Source organism: Pseudochaenichthys georgianus, unplaced genomic scaffold, assembly GCF_902827115.2.
Source record: "Pseudochaenichthys georgianus unplaced genomic scaffold, fPseGeo1.2 scaffold_683_arrow_ctg1, whole genome shotgun sequence".
Lineage (NCBI taxonomy): Eukaryota > Metazoa > Chordata > Actinopteri > Perciformes > Channichthyidae > Pseudochaenichthys > Pseudochaenichthys georgianus.
Genome location: NW_027263237.1, coordinates 21,795 through 42,201, shown reverse-complemented (window position 1 = coordinate 42,201; position 20,407 = coordinate 21,795). Strand labels below are relative to the sequence as shown.

Below are 20,407 nucleotides of genomic sequence, written 5' to 3'. Positions count from 1 at the left end.
CTCAAGTACCAGATCTGAGTACTTCTCCTCCTCTGTGTCTTCGTAAGAAATCTGCCCGGTTGTAATCTGGTTTCCGGTGAGTTGTGTCAGCCTGTCCGATGCATCCGCAGTCGAGCACCGGAAATTAGTTCCCATAATGTAATAGTGCAGCTCCCACACGGCTTCCCATCAGATCAGCCCTCTGTCAGTCACATGGTGCTCTGTTGTTTCTGTTTTTTCACACACAATAGAGGACGGCAGACTGCACGCTAAAGGAAGATCACTCCAAGACTTGTCTCCGTACACTGAAAAACAACCGTTGCATCTCTTGTGCCTCTGGAACCGGGCTTTTCGCGCATGTTCGCGTTGTTTTGCAGCGCGATGAAGTGAAACTCCGCCATATTCACCGCACCACGCCCGGAGAACAGCCTCTGCTTCTTAAGTTGTTTGCACAAACTTTACTTCCTCATCACAAGAGAGAAACAAGGTAACACTAACATCCTTTTAGTCTTAATCGCTTCCTGAGATGTTCTTAAAGCTTGTTTCCAGATCTGCCGTTTTTACGCACAGCCGCTGGTGGAGGGTTAATGGGGATGTGGGGACTTTGGGCTGTTCCATTTCTTCTGTAACCGACATTGTGTGAGTGTGTGTGCGCCCGGGAAGGTGCCATTTCCCCCCGGTAGAGATGACTCTGAGCTCCGTGGGGGCCTGCTGCCTCAGCCCGGAGGCCAAAGAGGCGAGGCGGATCAACGACGAGATCGAGAGGCAGCTGCGCCGGGACGAGAGGGACTCCAGGCGGGAGTACAAGCTGCTGCTGCTCGGTGAGGACCGGGGGACGGGGTTATCAAGTACTTGTATTATAGTGCGAGAAGAAGTTTACAGATACTCTAATTAAGTAGAAATGCATGGTCTTAAAAAGTACTGATATGTTTTGCTTAAGGAAAAGTAGCAATACTACATTTTAAAAGTACTTTGTTACAAGTAAAAGCCCTGCATTCAAAAATGTTACTTTACTAAAAGTACTCAGATCTAGTACTTGAGTAAAAGTAGAAGTACTCAGATCTAGTACTTGAGTAAAAGTAGAAGTACCAGAGTGTAGGAATACTCTGTTACAGTAAAAGTCCTGCATTCAAAATGTTACTCAAGTAAAAGTAGAAAAGTATTCTCATCTAAATAAAGTGAAAGACAGTGAAAGTAGTCGTTGTGCAGATTGGTCCATTTCAGAATAATATATATGATATGTTTTATAATGATAATCATTAAAGTGTTCTCAAAGCTCAAACCTGTCCACCTCTGGTCTTACAAGTAAAAGCCTCTGAATCCAGAGCCCAGTCTGCTCTGATTGGTTAGCTGGCTGGCTCTGTTGTGATTGGTCAACCGCTTAGAGATGTCCCGCCTCCTTAGGCTATCATGTACAATGTGTTAGCCAATAGAAGTGGGAGTGTTACACAGTGATGTCACCATCTTCCGGAAGTAAACAAAGGAGTCCAATGGAGGCATTGATAGCTTGTTAGCATGCTGCTGTTTCTTAGCATGAATTAACTACAGAGGGATTCTTGTATATGGCATCAATTTATTGCCATGTTTTAATTTCCCCATTGTTGGCCTGCGTGTTTAACGTCTCACGTCTGGGTTCCATCTTCTGTCAGCGCCCTGTGGGTCTGTTTTATGAGCAACATTCTGTCGTCCCACCAGGGCTGCCAGTAAGATGCTAATGACAACAATGTGCATCATTTCCTCCTGTCGCTGACGAAATCATTTACTGGCAACCGTTAGAAACACGGAGTAAAATCATGAGCGTATCTTTAATCCATAAATAACGCTGGACAGTTTTAAGGGTTTACACATGATGGGATTTATTGAAATGTATGATTTGGAGCACGGGGTTAAAATGTAAGAATGGCGATGGACGTGTGACGAAGCTACACATCGGACTGTTGACCCTGAAGGAGTGGTGATCCATTCAGTTAATCATTTCAGAAAGAGAAATGTCCACCATCTTCTGTCAAGTAACACGAATACAACATGGCTCTGAAGATAATAAAGCAGGCATACACGTGTCTACCCGTTGGGACCATGCATGTAGAATAGGGACTGGATACCGCGTGGGAGGCGGGGTGTCGGTCTTTCCTGTGAGAGCTGCTCGTTGGCGCATGAAGGCAAAACGGCCCAACTTTTGAGAGAGCGAAACGTCACAGATTACCCAGCATGCCTAGCTGTCAGAGCAGAAGAACTGGTATGTGCGCTTATAGAGCATGCGCAGTTGAGTTGCCCCTTAAGCCCCGCCCCCGAGCTCCCACTCTCGGCTCGCTAGAATGAATGGAGAGAAAATAAGCTGGAAGCTGGGGGTGGGAGCCGGGGTGGAAGCTGGGGGGGTGGAAGCTGGGGTGGGAGCTGGGGTGGTGGAAGCTGGGGTGGGAGCTGGGGTGGTGGAAGCTGGGGTGGTGGAAGCCGGGGTGGTGGAAGCTGGGGTGGTGGAAGCTGGGGTGGAAGCCGGGGCGGAAGCTGGGGTGGTGGAAGCCGGGGTGGTGGAAGCTGGGGGGGTGGAAGCCGGGGTGGGAGCCGGGGTGGTGGAAGCTGGGGTGGAAGCTGGGGGGGTGGAAGCTGGGGTGGGAGCCGGGGTGGGAGCCGGGGTGGTGGAAGCTGGGGGGGTGGAAGCCGGGGTGGGAGCCGGGGTGGTGGAAGCTGGGGTGGAAGCTGGGGGGGTGGAAGCTGGGGGGGTGGAAGCCGGGGTGGGAGCCGGGGTGGTGGAAGCTGGGGGGGTGGAAGCCGGGGTGGGAGCCGGGGTGGTGGAAGCTGGGGGTGGGAGCCGGGGTGGTGGAAGCTGGGGGGGTGGAAGCCGGGGTGGGAGCCGGGGTGGTGGAAGCTGGGGTGGAAGCTGGGGTGGAAGCTGGGGTGGAAGCTGGGGTGTAGCTGGGGTGGTGGAAGCTGGGGGGGTGGAAGCTGGGGGGGGGTGGAAGCCGGGGTGGGAGCCGGGGTGGTGGAAGCTGGGGTGGGAGCCGGGGTGGTGGAAGCTGGGGTGGTGGAAGCCGGGGTGGGAGCCGGGGTGGTGGAAGCTGGGGTGGAAGCTGGGGTGGAAGCTGGGGTGGAAGCCGGGGTGGGAGCCGGGGTGGTGGAAGCTGGGGTGGAAGCTGGGGTGGAAGCTGGGGGGGTGGAAGCCGGGGTGGAAGCTGGGGGGGTGGTGGGGCAGGCGAGCAGCAGCAGCAGCAGCAGCAGCAGCAGCAGCAGCAGCAGCAGCAGCAGCAGCAGAGGCAGGACGACCTGCAGCTTCAATAGAGCACCATGTTTAGGAGAATGCGATTGGTTGGTTGGTTGTCAGAGGGACGAGCTGCGGCACGTGTTCGTGTATCCTTGGTGCTCGAGTGGACTGCCTGAACTCGCTCGCAGGCTCCGCCCCGTTTACCAGTTCCTCTGAAGATGGAGATTTCTTACAAACTAAATGATCCATACATACACGATGCTCTGGTCTTCAGTAGTAGTGGTACCATCGTTTAGAAATACTTTGCTACAGTATTACTCTGCTCAACGGTCCAGCTGCACGTCGAGTTCAGAATATATATATTATTGTAATGAATTATTTATGCATTAATGCGTTCATCACTTGAATGCTGCAGCTGCAAAGTGGAGCTTGATTTGGAGCTTCATCGAAACCGTGTTCAGGCCCGTGATGCTTTCTGGGGGGCTTCCCTCCCCGTAGTGCGTTGGTGTGTGCACCCGAGAAAGACGAGGTACACTTAACTAATGTTCATTTTAAAAAAGAGGAATAGTTTTGGTGGGGTCGGATTGGAATTTCCCAAAGGGGGGTTAGTTTAGCGTGACACACTTGGAAGAACTAAAGGATACGTTAAACAAGAAAGCAGAAAGAAAGTGAAGTCATGGAAAAGTATTGCTGCTAAAAGGCTAGCGATGATTGAGAGCGAATCATTTCAGATGTGTGTATCTCTCACTGCACGTGTTTTATTATCTCTGCTATTAGTGTTATAATATGTTTCTTAATGTCTTTCATGTTTGGAAAGCGCTTTGAAATGCCTTGAGTTGAAAGATGCTATAAAAAAATAAACTTGCCTTGGTCTGCAGAGGCTAACGTGTGTGTGTGTGTGTGTGTGTGTGTGTGTGTGTGTGTGTGTGTGTGTGTGTGTGTGTGTGTGTGTGTGTGTGTGTGTGTGTGTGTGTGTGTGTGTGTGTGTGGTGTGTGTGTGTGTGTGTGTGTGTGTGTGTGTGTGTGTGTGTGTGTGTGTGTGTGTGTGTGTGTGTGTGTGTGTGTGTGTGTGTGTGTGTGTGTGTGTGTGTGTGTGTGTGTGTGTGTGTGTGTGTGTGTGTGTGTGTGTGTGTGTGTGTGTGTGTGTGTGTGTGTAGGGACTGGTGAGAGTGGGAAGAGCACCTTCATAAAGCAGATGAGGATCATCCACGGCCGGGGCTACAGCGACGAGGACAAGCGAGGGTTCTCCAGGCTGGTTCACCAGAACATCTTCACCGCCATGCAGGCCATGGTCCAGGCTATGGAGGCCCTGCAGATCCCCTACACACACACACAATCAGGTAACACACACACACACACACACACACACACACACGACCAGGTACACACACACGCACGACCAGGTACACACACACACAACCGGACACACACACGACCAGGTACACACACACACACACACACAACCAGGTAACACACACACAACTGGATACACACACACGACCAGGTACACACACACACAACCGGATACACACACACGACCAGGTAACACACACAACCGGATACACACACCCAACCAGGTAACACACACAACCGGATACACACACACGACCAGGTAACACACACAACCGGATACACACACGACCAGGTAACACACACACACACACGCACACAAGGATACACACACACACACCAAGGATACACACACACACAACCAGGTACACACCCACACAACCAGGTAACACACACGACCAGGTCACACACACAACCAGGTACACACACACACACACACACACACACACACACACACACACACACACACACACAACCAGGTACACACACACACACACACACACACACACACACACACACACACAACCAGGTACACACACACACACACACACACACACACACACACACACACACACACACACAACCAGGTACACAACCAGGTACACACACACACACACACACACACACACACAACCAGGTATTACTACAATAGAAAATAAAAAGAAAGACACATAAGTGCATGGCTATAATATATTAGTGTTGAGACGGTTTCATAGAAAGGGAAGGGCGAAGTGAAAACTCATTCTTATCCCTTTTGTTGTTGATGCACGCACTGTCCAACAATAGCATGCTTCACTGTCTCTCACACACACACACACACACACACACACACACACACACACACACACAGCCTGCAGCGCATCAGGCTGAAGCACTTCTGGTAAACTGCGTCTCTGTTTAGTTTTGCAATCCTGTCTCTTGGCTCTGCTTTGGGAAGAGCACACTCTGTGACCCGAGGCGTGTGAGGACAGGTGACGAGACGCAGAAGAAGAAGAAGAAGAAGAAGAATAAATTCCCGTTAATTATCGAGTGACTCACCGGAGTCCATACCGTAAAGAATTATTAATCACATAAATCTTAGTTAGAGTTTCCAGGTAGGCTGAGGAGTGAGAAGAGTCCACTTCCTCTGAACTGGGGGGGGGGGGGGTCATGTGACGTTTGGCAGCATTAACCATGTCTGAGTCAGCATGTGTTTCCCCCATTGCAATTATTTATTTACTTAAAGGTGGGGGGGGTAATTCACTTCAGCAACACTTGTTATATTCCATGGAATGCTCTTAACATCCCGATAGCAATGAATAAATTAAATGCTTTAATAATAATAATATATCATATTTTTATAGCGCCTTTCAGGAAACCGAAGGTCGCTTTACAAGTCGGGTAGGGGGGGGGAAGTAGCGGAAAAATAAACCTATTAAACTAACTATACAGCTTTGACAATAAATACATATAATATCACCTGTGGAAGCCGTGGCGCTGTAAAAAGCACGACCAATCATCTGAGCCGGCTAAAGTAACTGGACGGCCTACCTGCCTGTCAGCCTTCCATCGGGGCACAGACTTACCTCGTGCCCTCGTTGGTCATGTGCGCGGTCGTGTGTGTTGGGGGAGGGGCTCTGTGAGGAAGTGGCAGATTTGTTCCAGTTGTGTATTTTCAAAGTCTAGCGCACTGGAGCTGCTTCTCCATTCCTACCTCCCCCACCTTTAAGCATGCACTCAAAGGAAAAGGGCATTTGAGGGAACAGCGTCCCACAGAAATGATGCGTTTCTTGTATCTGTTCCTCTTGTTGTTCCTTTTGCCTTTCGTTTATATCTGGCGTCACGATTAAAGGAAATGTATACGTTGTTAATCAGATGGGGTAAACTGGATAGACTTTGAATTCCAAGAAGACGCAAGACATCACTTTGTAAAGTCAGGAACACAAAGCAGCCGTTGTGTTTTCCCGTCAGCTCTGTGAACGCACGGGAAGGGGGAGGGGCTCTTATTTCACGACTAATCTTCCTTTAAGTTTCATTGAGCTTTATTTATTATATGATGCATGGACGATGTTGTTGTTCGGGAATAAACAGCGAACCAATCAGTCATTCTTCGATTTATCAACCAACCACATCGGAGTCCAGCCACACGAGGACGATAACGCAAACGGACCGCAATCGCTATCAAAAAAGTCGTCCACGCGCAACGGGCACGAGAAACGTGTCCGTTCACACGAGACCGCTCGGAAGCGCTGGAGACGCTGTAGTACATATGCCAGGCCTGTAAGTGGCGCTGTAGTCCTGCCACAACAGCAGCGAAGAAGACTTCCCACGCATGGTTGCCATGGTTGCCCTTCTGTTTATTCTCCGCTGTGGCTCTTTCTCTCCGTCCCCGAGGCGAGCGTGTGCTCCTGCTGTACATCTCTCCGGTAGTCCACCAGCAGATGACGAACACCCACCTCTCCGCCTCTCCCGAGGGACGAGGGGACCGGGCGGCAGAGTTTCAGTTTCTTTCGCCGGTCAACACGTCCGTTAACGTTTTAATGTTCCGGACACAATTAGAAAAGTGCCGATCAAAGTTCTTCTTTGTTATTTATTGAGCTTTAAAACAAATTGATAACGACTCTATGTAAAAGAATAAAAACCGGAGCCTCTCTTTTCCTCCCCCTCTCCTGAGAGCCCAGCAGCTGATCTCTGAGCAGGGGAGGCGGGGCTTCAACGTTATCAGGACATGATCGTATAGGCGTACACACAGAGCCGTTTGCCCCCCCCCCCCCCCCCCCCCCCCCCACACACACCTATCCACCTTGGGACCCGTTATCGTTTTCTGCGTTTCCATGTCGTCCTCGTGTGGCCGGGGCTTTAGTTTGATGGAAGAGTTTTGGCTGCAGGCTGTTGACAAAAAAACTGGTTCTTTTTCTGGAGAAAGCTCCTGCGTCTTTTCATAAATGTATGTTTTGCAGAAATAAACAAAGCGATAACTTTATTTCAATCAGGGAGAGACTTTGTTTTGGTGGAGGAGGGTGGAGGGGTGAAGGGATTGATGGAGAACCGGTCTTGATTTGAGTGGACCCTGGATATGAAGAACAGGAAGTGGAGGGGTGAAGGGATTGATGGAGAACCGGTCTTGATTTGAGTTGAGCCTGGATATGAAGAACAGGAAGTGGAGGAGGGTGGCGTCGAGTCACCTGAAAGGACGGCTGTCAAGAGGGGAGAGAGGAGATTTAAGTCCCCGTTAATCAACTGTCCCAACAAACAGTAAATGGGGCAGGTTTAGCTAATTTACAATAAACATTCAAATGTGAAAAACTGAGATAAGTAAGATATAAGAACACATGTTATATATGTTCTATATTCACAGTGGAGAGCTGTGGAGGTTTTCCAAAACAAAGCCAAAAGTCCTTTTCTGTCTAATTGAGTCACTAATGTGTGTTTTGTTGTGTTCAGGCGAACGCCACTCTGGTGTGCGGGGTGGACGTGGAGCGAGTCACGACTCTTCCGCAGCCGTACGCCGACGCCATCAAGAGTCTGTGGAGCGACGCGGGGATTCAGCAGTGCTACCTTCGCAAGAGGGAGTACCAGCTCTCTGACTCCGCCAGATAGTGAGTGGAGGAGAGCTCTGAGACTTCACAGAAGGGCTTCCATTGGTTCCTCTGCTCAGGGTGAAGCGGTTGGAATATAAACTATTTTCACAATAAATATCACGAGTAAAACTCCTCAGACTTTACAGATGCAAGGCTTTTATTGTCAGCGACAGTGTCGACATGGCAATGAAATGATTCTGACCTGAGCTGCTCCAACAATGCAACATATCATTAAATACAAAGTAGTGCAAGCAGTCTATATACTTACCTCCCTCCTAAACAATTATCCTCTCTGAATCCAGATTATTTTAGCTTGTTTCTTTTATTTTGGCTTTTTAATTACTCTCTTTAAAAGCATTTTATAATGTCTCTCTGCTGCACTATATCTAAATGCTTTTTGAATGGCTGTTTCTAAATGTTGTTGTTTTTGTAAAGCACTTTGAATTGCCCCGTTTTGAAGTTACTTTACTATAAAATGCATTTTATTCGCGCCATTATTTGCCTTTTTAAAATATCTGTGTTTATTATAACTAACCAGTTTCAAACCAATGCTACGACTGATTAAATACATGTGTTTGGATTTTAGTAGCAGGGTCATTCCAGAATTAGAGGACAATTCAGACACTAACATTTTTGAAAAATTAACTTTTTTTTTTTAATGTATTTAGAAAAAACAGATAATAAACCATCAAAAAAAGTGATTTGCCCAGCTAGGCATCAAATGTATATTTTCCAATGAAGAATTACCCTGTTACTCTAACTATAGTAACAGGGTTGAAAATCAATGCTAATGAGCTTTAACCTCAGGAAGTATTGCTAGATGTAGCATGTACTTTCAAGGCAAGGACACACTTGGATGTCTAATGCAAGAAAGATAACTTTGAAATGAATATTCTTTATTCTGATAATATCAGTAACAGGGTTGAGTGGGTCGGAGTGCCACACTCTTTTAAGACTGGAAAGATTGTAAAAATATGAAAAATAAAAGAGAGGACTCAGTTTTGGTCTACCCATGGCACGAGCACGTGGCTCGCTGATGTCACTTCCTGTGTGTCGTCTGACTTACAGTTTGTTCACTTCCTGTGCCAATCTAAACAGGTTTGGGTAACAGGGTTGAACGCATGTTGAGGGACACACCTTCTGTGCTAAATTACTGTTATCTAAAATATGTTTATGATTTAACAAATTGATTTTGCCATTACAAGAGACATCAATAGAATAATACCAAACAAAGTAAATCAAATCCCGATTTTAAATGTTATATTTGACCCAAGTTGGTCACCAAGAAGCGGGGACGAGAGAGAAATGCCATTTTAGGGGATGTTCGAGAGCTATTCGATGATTTAAATAATATTTTGAAACCACTTTTTCTCCAACTTTATATACATTTTGTCTCAAGACAAGTATGTTCAACACAACAAGTGCATGTTTTAGCTTTTTGGGCATGGATTAATAGATTTTTTTATATTCCAATTCTGGAATGACCCAGTTATATTCAAATGTTTTAGGATATTTAGTCATGCTAAGGTTATTTTTTAGCTTGTAAATGTTTCTGTATAATACATGAACTCTCCCAGATGTAGTATTAGTAATATACATTTAAAATACCTTCTGTTTAGTGTCTGTAGTCAAAGCTTCAATGTCCCATGAGGTCTCTGTTTGTGATCAACCTGATTGAGTATCCTCGCCCGTCCGCAGCTATCTGGATGAAATGGAGCGGATCAGCGACGCCTCTTATCTGCCGACTCAGCAGGATGTTCTGAGGGTCCGGGTGCCGACCACCGGGATCATCGAGTACCCCTTCGACCTGGAGGACGTGGTGTTCAGGTGAGCCATTCATCTCCTTGTTACCAGTAACTACTACAACACTGATTTTGTCGATTTATCGTATCTTGATTGACTCAGAATGTAAAGCTGAATACCTCCACAAAGAAATACGCAAAAACTAATAAATAAGTAATTAAATGTAATAAATGAATGATGATATTCAGGGTTATAGCATGCGGTGATGCTGTGGCGCTGATCTTGGATTTATCAATTATCTCAAGAACATGATTCAGACGCAAACATGACGTCGGCGCTCCGTAAATACAAAGCTGTCTCTGCCGTCTGCCGCTCTGTTGGACGCCATTTTCATATTTTTGAAGTAATTACACAGTTTTTGAAATATTGTCTTCTGGCATCACTTTAACATTTTACGGGGAAAATCGACATTTCGGAATGAGGGCACACGACACAATTGCCATGACATGTGGTGCCTCTCACGGTACGTCCACCATACTTGCCAACCTTGAGACCTCAGACATCGGAAGCATTTCCGTACCGCATGTGTGGGCTGTGACTATCTGCCTCACCCTTAGACTTTGAGTTGCGCGCGCTGCTAAAGAGACGCGCTACCATGGCAACCAAACAATGGTGTAGCAGTATTAAAGTCAGAGTGGAAACAGTCGTGAGTAAATCAGGAGAGGGCTATGAAATCGGGAGTCTCCCGCGAAAATCGGGAGAGTTGGCAAGTATGACGTCCACACGGCAGCGTGCGTTGAAGCTCGCCGGTGGGCGTGTCTGGCGTGCGACCGACAACCAATCACATTAATCTCCCGCCCCGGACACACAAGCACGCGGTTTGATTGGCTAGAGCTTGTACTGGCATATGATTTGATTGGCTGGCGCTTCCCTCGACGCTTGAAAAGTGTTCTCGACTTTTCGAAGCGAGGCAAAGCGACGGACCCACAATGCAGTTCGGCAAAGCGTGACATCACCCCGTTCAAAGTGAATGGGAAGCGTCTCGCTGCCGTGTGGACGCGCCGTCGGGATGAGTTTTAAACATTTTAGTGATGACACTACACCATACCCCTGTTTGTAGCGTCATAGTGAACGTTAGCATTAGCCTTTAGCTCACCCTGCTCAGTACAACCTGCTGACTCATCCTGTTGCTCCCTCTGAAGACCTAAGAGCCATTACATCGTGCTGGAGCTTTAATAATTCATTATCAGAGGTCTGCCTCACATTTCGACAGTAGTTCATCAGCTCGGTCAAACCAGGACGAGTGTGGAAGATGGTTTCGTTCCTCTAACACTTATATTAGATTAGAAGTCAGTGTCTCTATCTTTATATTTTAATCTAATATGATGCAGCTGTCACACATTTCCCCGTGTTTCCGTTCAGAAGATTTGGGGACACCATAACGCTTACTGGATCAACACCGATGTGGCAGGACTCCACCTTTTTAAGAAATATTTCTGTCTGAGTCCATACAGTGTATGCTGGGGTCAGGTTTTAACCGCTTAAGTTTCCGTGTCTGAAAAACGATGGTTGTTACCAGCACAGACATTTGGAGCGGCTATTGCTCTAAACTGGAAAAAGGGCCTCCCAGTTCGCATTATTCTTATTCTTATCTTTCTTTATGCAGTGACGGTAATTACTTATTTATTTAGTATTCCGTAACTTAATAACAGAGATGGTCAAACTGAAGTGGAGACATGGCAGAAATCCTACAATGAAGCGGGACAGTGAAGTGTTCTCCTGGGAGAGGGCGATCAAGAGAAGAGAGAGAGGGCGATCAAGAGAAGAGAGAGAGGGCGATCAAGAGAAGAGAGAGAGGGCGATCAAGAGAAGAGAGAGGGCGATCAAGAGAAGAGAGAGAGGGCGATCAAGAGAAGAGAGAGAGGGCGATCAAGAGAAGAGAGAGAGGGCGATCAAGAGAAGAGAGAGAGGGCGATCAAGAGAAGAGAGAGAGGGAGTTTACGGATGAAAAGACACAGAAGCACAAAAAGATATTTAGGTGTTTTTATTTTGTAATCAACCGACGGTGTCCAGAGGAAGTAAAGTCCCCTGGTGTGTCCCCTCTACTCTAACGCCAGGCAGGCGTTTGGTGTGATCACCAAAGCCATATGAGGCCGGAGGGCTTTCCTCTGCTTCCAGCTGTCAGATTGTAAACAAAGTCACGTGACGTGGGGCGGACAAAGTGTGTTTCCCGCAGCCAGGCGCTACAAAACTAATTGTGGGCTCATCATGTTGATTCGGCCACAATAGAAAAAAGAACTCTCGCTCTCTCCAGAGGGGCAGGTCAGACGGAAATGGCAAACGGACTGTTGCCCGGGCAACAATAGTCTGAACCTGTGCACGTCCCTGTGTGGCTGAATCGGACTACAGAAGTAGTGGAGGTCGTTGTACGTCATTACGCCGAACACGTGAACACTCCTCTAAGTTAGTTTCTGTTCTGCTTGAAAGCAAGTCCCTGCCTCCTGCAAAGTGTTCCAACAAACGCTTCAACTTGAACCATTTAGAATCTGCGTGTTAGAATATGGATCTGAAGTTGGCGTGACGTTGAAGTCGTGCTGCTGGACTCGCCTGTAGTTCCTTTGTAGCATAACGTTAGCATTTAGCTTCTGGACTTTAGATTTATGATTCGAAAATTATGCTAGACACGTGGAGATTATCCGCATGAACAAAACGTGGTTCCTTTTCCACAGACCTGATTTTTTACAATATTTCAAAATCCTATGGAGAAATCCCGTTGCTTTTTTGTCGAGGGACCCAGCCGCTTCCTTCAGGGTGGGCCGACACAAATACCTCATCACTGCACCGCTCTATAGTGATACATTTAATTGCTGCCGTCAGCAATATTTGTAGAAGATATTTCCTAGCTCTTCTGGTATAGAAAATATTACGTGTGTGTGTGTGTGTGTGTGTGTGTGTGTGTGTGTGGTGTGTGTGTGTGTGTGTGTGTGTGTGTGTGTGTGTGTGTGTGTGTGTGTGTGTGTGTGTGTGTGTGTGTGTGTGTGTGTGTGTGTGTGTGTGTGTGTGTGTGTGTGTGTGTGTGTGTGTGTGTGTGTGTGTGTGTGTGTGTGTGTGTGTGTGTGTGTGTGTGTGTGTGTGTGTGTGTGTGTGTGTGTGTGTGTGTGTGTGTGTGTGTGTGTGTGTGTGTGTGTGTGTGTGTGTGTGTGTGTGTGTGTGTGTGTGTGTGTGTGTAGGATGGTGGATGTGGGGGGGCAGCGGTCGGAGAGGAGGAAGTGGATTCACTGTTTTGAGGAAGTGACGTCCATCATCTTCCTGGTGGCGCTCAGCGAGTACGACCAGGTGCTGGTGGAGTCCGTCAACGAGGTGAGACCCGTATTACTAATATACAGCCGGGGAAATAATTCAGAGAGCACAGAACAAAAAAATGCAGTTTCTGTGGTTTTATGTCTTCCAAATGATAAGAACAAAAAAAAATCTAATTTGGAGAATTTAATTTGATTCACAGAAAATCAGATTAATGGATTTCTTTTTCTTTTTTATCTCTGGCACAATTTTTTTGATTTTATTTATTTAGATTTTATTCTTATTTTATTTTTTTATTTGTATTCATTTTATCTAATAATATACTTAAGAGTTTCATTTCCAAACTATGCTGTATAGAAGTAAATAGAATGCTGATCTCTCTCAAATTCAAATTCAGCTTTATTGGCATGACCGTAATGACATACAGCATTGAAGGAGTAATTACTATGACAACCAACAACTATACATGGTTATAATTAATGCTACGTGGTCGAATTAAATCTGGGGAAACATTGATGAACCTCTCATTCCATTTACTTGTATATAGACTCCTCTTGCATTATTTCTATTTTATTTGAATATAACATTCTCTTGCACTATTTTACCCGTTATGTTTTAGTTGTTCTTTATATATGTTGGAGGAGCCTGTGACTTCAGTTTTTCATCGACATATCTCCACTGTCGGTCTCTCCTCCACCCTCCTCTGCAGAATAATCCCTGTCCGCCTGCAGGGGGAGCTCTTGAGTCGCTCTGTTCTGCACCCCTCACTGATGACATTACACACACATTGAATTAGCTCAATCAGTATGTTGTGCGTGTGTTCAGTTGTTTTGTTTGCTCGTAGAACCGCATGGAGGAGAGCATGGCGTTGTTCCGCACCATCATCAACTACAAGTGGTTCCACCGCTCCTCCGTCATGCTGTTCCTCAACAAGATCGACCTGCTGGAGGACAAGATCATGTACTCTCACCTGGTCGACTACTTCCCCGAGTACGACGGTAAGAGTATTTATATTTAGGTTTCAAACACCGTATTTTAGCGTTTTAAAAAGAGGAAATTAGACATTCTTCCTTTTTTTAAGATGTGTTTTAATGAAATTCCCTTTTTAATTTGATTCTCTAAACTACTGATGCATTTATTCATTATAAATAGAAGTATTGTCACTTTAGGATCCAACCACATATCATATAAATAGTCAAACTAGATTAACGGACATCTTTCATCACTTGCACTATTTTATTATTTTATTTTATGTAGAGGAAATTCATAAAAGATGTGCCTCTGAAACTACACTGTGTTGTCGTCCTTGTATTTTAGGGAATGAGGCCTTGAAAAGTCCTTCAATTTGATATTTAAGGAGCTGTAGTTCCTTTATAGCCCAACATTAGCCACCTTTAGCTTAGCGGTGGTGACTTGAAGTCATGTGACCGTGCTGTAGCTCCTTTATAGCCCAACATTAGCCACCTTTAGCTTAGCGGTGGTGCCGTGAAGTCATGTGACCGTGCTGTAGTTCCTTTATAGCCCAACATTAGCCACCTTTAGCTTAGCGGTGGTGCTGTGAAGTCATGTGACCGTGCTGTAGTTCCTTTATAGCCCAACATTAGCCAACTTTAGCTTAGCGGTGGTGACGTGAAGTCATGTGACCGTGCTGTAGTTCCTTTATAGCCCAACTTTAGCTTAGCGGTGGTGAGGTGAAGTCATGTGACCGTGCTGTAGTTCCTATATAGCCCAACATTGGCCACCTTTAGCTTAGCGGTGGTGAGGTGAAGTCATGTGACCGTGCTGTAGTTCCTTTATAGCCCAACATTAGCCACCTTTAGCTTAGCGGTGGTGCCGTGAAGTCATGTGACCGTGCTGTAGTTCCTTTATAGCCCAACATTAGCCACCTTTAGCTTAGCGGTGGTGCCGTGAAGTCAGGTGACCGTGCTGTAGTTCCTTTATAGCCCAACATTAGCCACCTTTAGCTTAGCGGTGGTGACGTGAAGTCATTTGACCGTGCTGTAGTTCCTTTATAGCCCAACATTAGCCACCTTTAGCTTAGCGGTGGTGACGTGAAGTCATGTGACCGTGCTGTAGTTCCTTTATAGCCCAACATTAGCCACCTTTAGCTTAGCGGTGTGCGTGAAGTCATGGACCGTGCTGTAGTTCCTTTATAGCCAACATTAGCCACCTTTAGCTTAGCGGTGGTGCGTGAAGTCATGTGACCGTGCTGTAGTTCCTTTATAGCCACAACTTTAGCTTAGCGGTGGTGGTGAAGTCATGTGACCGTGCTGTAGTTCCTTTATAGCCAACATTAGCCACCTTAGCTTAGCGGTGGTGCGTGAAGTCATGTGACCGTGCTGTAGTTCCTTTATAGCCCAACATTAGCCACCTTTAGCTTAGCGGTGGTGCGTGAAGTCATGTGACCGTGCTGTAGTTCCTTTATAGCCCAACATTAGCCACCTTTAGCTTAGCGGTGGTGCGTGAAGTCATGTGACCGTGCTGTAGTTCCTTTATAGCCCAACATTAGCCACCTTTAGCTTAGCGGTGGTGACGTGAAGTCATGTGACCGTGCTGTAGTTCCTTTATAGCCCAACATTAGCCACCTTTAGCTTAGCGGTGGTGACGTGAAGTCATGTGACCGTGCTGTAGTTCCTTTATAGCCCAACATTAGCCACCTTTAGCTTAGCGGTGGTGGCGTGAAGTCATGTGACCGTGCTGTAGTTCCTTTATAGCCCAACATTAGCCACCTTTAGCTTAGCGGTGGTGACGTGAAGTCATGTGACCGTGCTGTAGTTCCTTTATAGCCCAACATTAGCCACCTTTAGCTTAGCGGTGGTGACGTGAAGTCATGTGACCGTGCTGTAGTTCCTTTATAGCCAACATTAGCCACCTTTAGCTTAGCGGTGGTGACGTGAAGTCATGTGACCGTGCTGTAGTTCCTTTATAGCCCAACATTAGCCACCTTTAGCTTAGCGGTGGTGCCGTGAAGTCATGTGACCGTGCTGTAGTTCCTTTATAGCCAACATTAGCCACCTTTAGCTTAGCGGTGGTGACGTGAAGTCATGTGACCGTGCTGTAGTTCCTTTATAGCCCAACATTAGCCACCTTTAGCTTAGCGGTGGTGGCGTGAAGTCACGTGACCGTGCTGTAGTTCCTTTATAGCCCAACATTAGCCACCTTTAGCTTAGCGGTGGTGACGTGAAGTCATGTGACCGTGCTGTAGTTCCTTTATAGCCAACATTAGCCACCTTTAGCTTAGCGGTGGTGACGTGAAGTCATGTGACCGTGCTGTAGTTCCTTTATAGCCAACATTAGCCACCTTTAGCTTAGCGGTGGTGACGTGAAGTCATGTGACCGTGCTGTAGTTCCTTTATAGCCCAACATTAGCCACCTTTAGCTTAGCGGTGGTGCCGTGAAGTCACGTGACCGTGCTGTCGTTCCTTTATAGCCCAATATTCGATTTTTATTTCAGAAATCATAAAGTGGTGTTAACATGTGGAGATTATCCTGCATATCATAAACGAGAAAGTTTATTTTCTGCAATAATCCAAAATCCAATGGAAATATCCAATTGGCTTTTTGCGGAGGGAGCGCCAGCCTAACAAAAATATGTCATTACTTTACTTTACCAATCTTTAGAAAATAATCAAAGGTGTGTCTTATTGCTTTTGGATGTACCTTTTCTTCTTTGTGTTATTCCCTCTTTCAAAACCTCGAGCCGCTGTTATATTCTTGCGCTTTATTGATAGACTTTTATCTACACTTTTCTGTCTCTTCCCACCAGGTCCTCAACGGGATGTGAAAGCGGGGAAAGAATTCATCTTAAATATGTTTGTCAGTCTCAATCCGAACGAGAAGAAAGTCATCTACTCCCACTGCACCTGCGCCACAGACACAAACAACATTCGATTTGTCTTCAGAGCGGTGAAGGACTACATCTTGCAAATCAACCTGGAAGTCTACAACCTGGTGTAACCGCTATAATTCAATCTGCTTTCGTACAGCCTGCTGCGAGCTCTGCAAACTCCTGCTGCTGCCGAACACTATAATCCACAACAGGAAAACTGAGAAGCCGCAGAGCACGCCGCCAAATGACTGTACTACTGATGTATTTCAAATGTCCCCTGTTAGGCTCTTTCGGAATGGATGTCTGCAGCTATAATGAAGTGTGTCCTGACAATTAAAGTGCTGCCTTAGTGAGCAGTCTGTTATAGCGTGCACTCTGAAACATATGGAGCTCTTTGAGAGGAGAAACAAGTATTTCCATGGCCTCAAAAAGCCTCCGAGGACTTGAGATGGGTCTCTCCTTCAGGGAACACGTGGAAGAGACTCTGCAATGCAGCGCCTCTCACCACTAACCCCAGTGTATTTCTTTTTAACTTAAAAACTGTTAAATACTCTAAACGTTTAGATGTGTCGCGACCTAATGGGTAATAATTAACACTAAAGTATGGTGGCCGAGAGGTGCCAACGCGCTTCAACGGCGCTTCAACGGCACATTACTTCTAATGTATCATATTTACATTAGAAGTAACACGCTAAGGCTTCAGAAACAATGCAAGGGAAAAATACCCATGCGCAGCGTTTACTAAAATGTGCAAATACGAAACGCTGCAAGAAGCCCAACACAGGGGACACTAAACATGTCAGGATGATAAAGCTGAACAACCGTCTCTGTCGTTGGAAACTTACCTAAAATGTTTTATGCTCTTATTTTAACAATGTGGTCACATGACTCCTTCTGGTGTTACTGCAGATCTGCTGTAAGCTAGCTAGCTAACGTAGCTAACCTGGTCATTTCAGATATACTGACAAACCCTTCCAGTTATGAGACAGACTATGGTCTCCCAGCTGTGTGCGTCACTCTTTAGTGTCCCCTGGTCTCCCAGCTGTGTGCGTCACTCTTTAGTGTCCCCTGGTCTCCCACCTGTGTGCATCACTCCTTAGTGTCCCCTGGTCTCCCACCTGTGTGCGTCACTCTTTAGTGTCCCCTGGTCTCCCACCTGTGTGCGTCACTCTTTAGTGTCCCCTGGTCTCCCAGCTGTGTGCGTCACTCTTTAGTGTCCCCTGGTCTCCCAGCTGTGTGCGTCACTCTTTAGTGTCCCCTGGTCTCCCAGCTGTGTGCGTCACTCTTTAGTGTCCCCTGGTCTCCCAGCTGTGTGCGGCACTCTTTAGTGTCTCCTGGTCTCCCAGCTGTGTGCGTCACTCTTTAGTGTCTCCTGGTCTCCCAGCTGTGTGCGTCACTCTTTAGTGTCCCCTGGTTCCGTTGTGTTCTGAGCTTCTTGCGTCTTTATGCATCTTTTAGTAAATGCTGCACATGTTTCCACGACTTGCTGAAGATGTTTCTTCATGTGTTTTGGCACATATGTGTTTTTGTTTCTGAAGCTGCAGCAGGTTTGGACCTGTAGGCCACCATACCAATGACACACGTTATTGCATTGCTATTTGTTCTGATATTATGTTGATGTGTACTTCACTTTGTTGGGTCTCTTCATTTCCAATGATGGCATTAATCGATCTTAAACCACCTTTTAGAGCAGCTTAGTATTAACATATTTAAATGTGATTTAACACTCAAGTTATTTTGTTCAAACTTGAGAATCCAGTGTTTCAGGTACTAATGATTTTCTTGCCATAGAATCTTCACTTAAATGAACTTGCCCTAGTATTTATCTGTATGCATTTTGTAAATATCACACGGTACAACGTCAGTGTTAAAATGCTGAAAGAGAGAACTGCTATGTTCAGTACTATCTGAAGCATTCATCTTTTGCTTTTCAAAGGTACCAAATGCATGAACAAAAAGCTAATAAGAGAGTTTCCACTGCACTAAAGTTTACATAACTCTTCACTTAGAAATAATAACTGCCTAATTTGGTATAATTTCAAGTTTTTCTGTCGCTTATCGCATTCTTAGTGCATGTATTTGATGCGATTGGATAAATAAACACACATTTGATGCTCAGTTTTTCTCCGTCTGTGTTTACAGCTCAGCTCCAGCACACTGTGGGTTTAGCTTTGGAGTGTTTGTCTTTTGGCGGCTCTCCGCTGGCTCATCTGGAGCTCTGCTGTTCCCCAAATCTCCTCTGTGGGAAATCCATCTGGCTTCTGTTGAGGTCCATAGCTTCAGCAGTAAAAACAACTTTATTTTTTGAGGACCAGCGGCGAGCCGTCAGGGCCCTCTAGGCCTAAGTTATTCTACAAAATAATATTTAAAAACATTTTTTAAAAAAAATGATATATTTTTTTAAAATATTTTTTAAATTATATTTTGCATTCGTTTTACCAAAATAACTTGATTTAATTGTATTTAGAATAACATTTCCAAAGAAATAAATTGAATGTGAAGGGTTAAATGAAAGAAGCTCCTTGAGCCGTCTCTGCGAGGTACTGTGAAGACAGGAGCTGATTGGACGTCCAGCTATGTCAAATGACAGTACAATTGACCAATCATATCTTCCCTCTAAATGGGTGGGTGTTATTATCGCGGACTTTATGACAATTTCGCCCGCTGTGAAGCTTTTCTTGTTTCCATAGCAACAACAACTTCCTGTCAACAGCGTAAATTCGCCTTCAAAATAAAAGCATGCCAAATTACACTTAAGACATACAACTGCAACGAAAGTAACAAACACAATGCAATATCCTTTTCAATTTCAAAGAACACAAATTGGGTTGTTTACAGGTGTTGTTCTGTGTGGTGGAGGGTCGCTGACATCGATGCGTTTTGCACCCCGGGCCGTCGATTTGATATTCCGCTGAAGTATACGCTGTGACGTAATAACTCTTTATTTATTTAATTTTTTTGACGGGGCGTCAGAGGGCCTAGGTATAAAAGTCACGGCTCGCCACTGTTGAGGACAAACACCGAATGTAATGTGGCAGCAGCACACGACAAGTTGTGTGTGTGTCAGTCATTGCTAGATGTGCTCCTATTGAGTGACTACTGTAGTGTAAGGTAGTATAAAAACATACCTCTACATGTTTACTTACAAAAGATACCCAATTATGATCTTTGTTTGGGTATTACCTCTCCTGAAGTGTGTTATATAGGGTTTTGTGAATGTAAATGGTCTACAAAGGCCTCCATTGGACTCCTTTGTTTACTTCGGAACATAGTGACATTATTATGTAACATTCTGTGCTTTTGTTGGCTAGTGCTCCAACACATTGTACGTGATAGGCTAAGGGGCGGGACGGGTGAAAAGAGGTGCTGCAGCACAGGCAGTATGCGGACAATAAAGAGCTTTTTGAACATTATAGCATGGAGACATGTAGAGACACTACATACTGA

General features: G+C 45.8%; 1 pseudogene; it reads left to right on the top strand.

Moving 5' to 3' along the window:
* Positions 1 to 484: 484 nt before the first annotated feature.
* LOC117443822 (guanine nucleotide-binding protein G(q) subunit alpha-like) lies at positions 485 to 19,078 on the top strand (annotated as a pseudogene).
* The last annotated feature ends 1,329 nt before the right edge of the window (positions 19,079 to 20,407 follow it).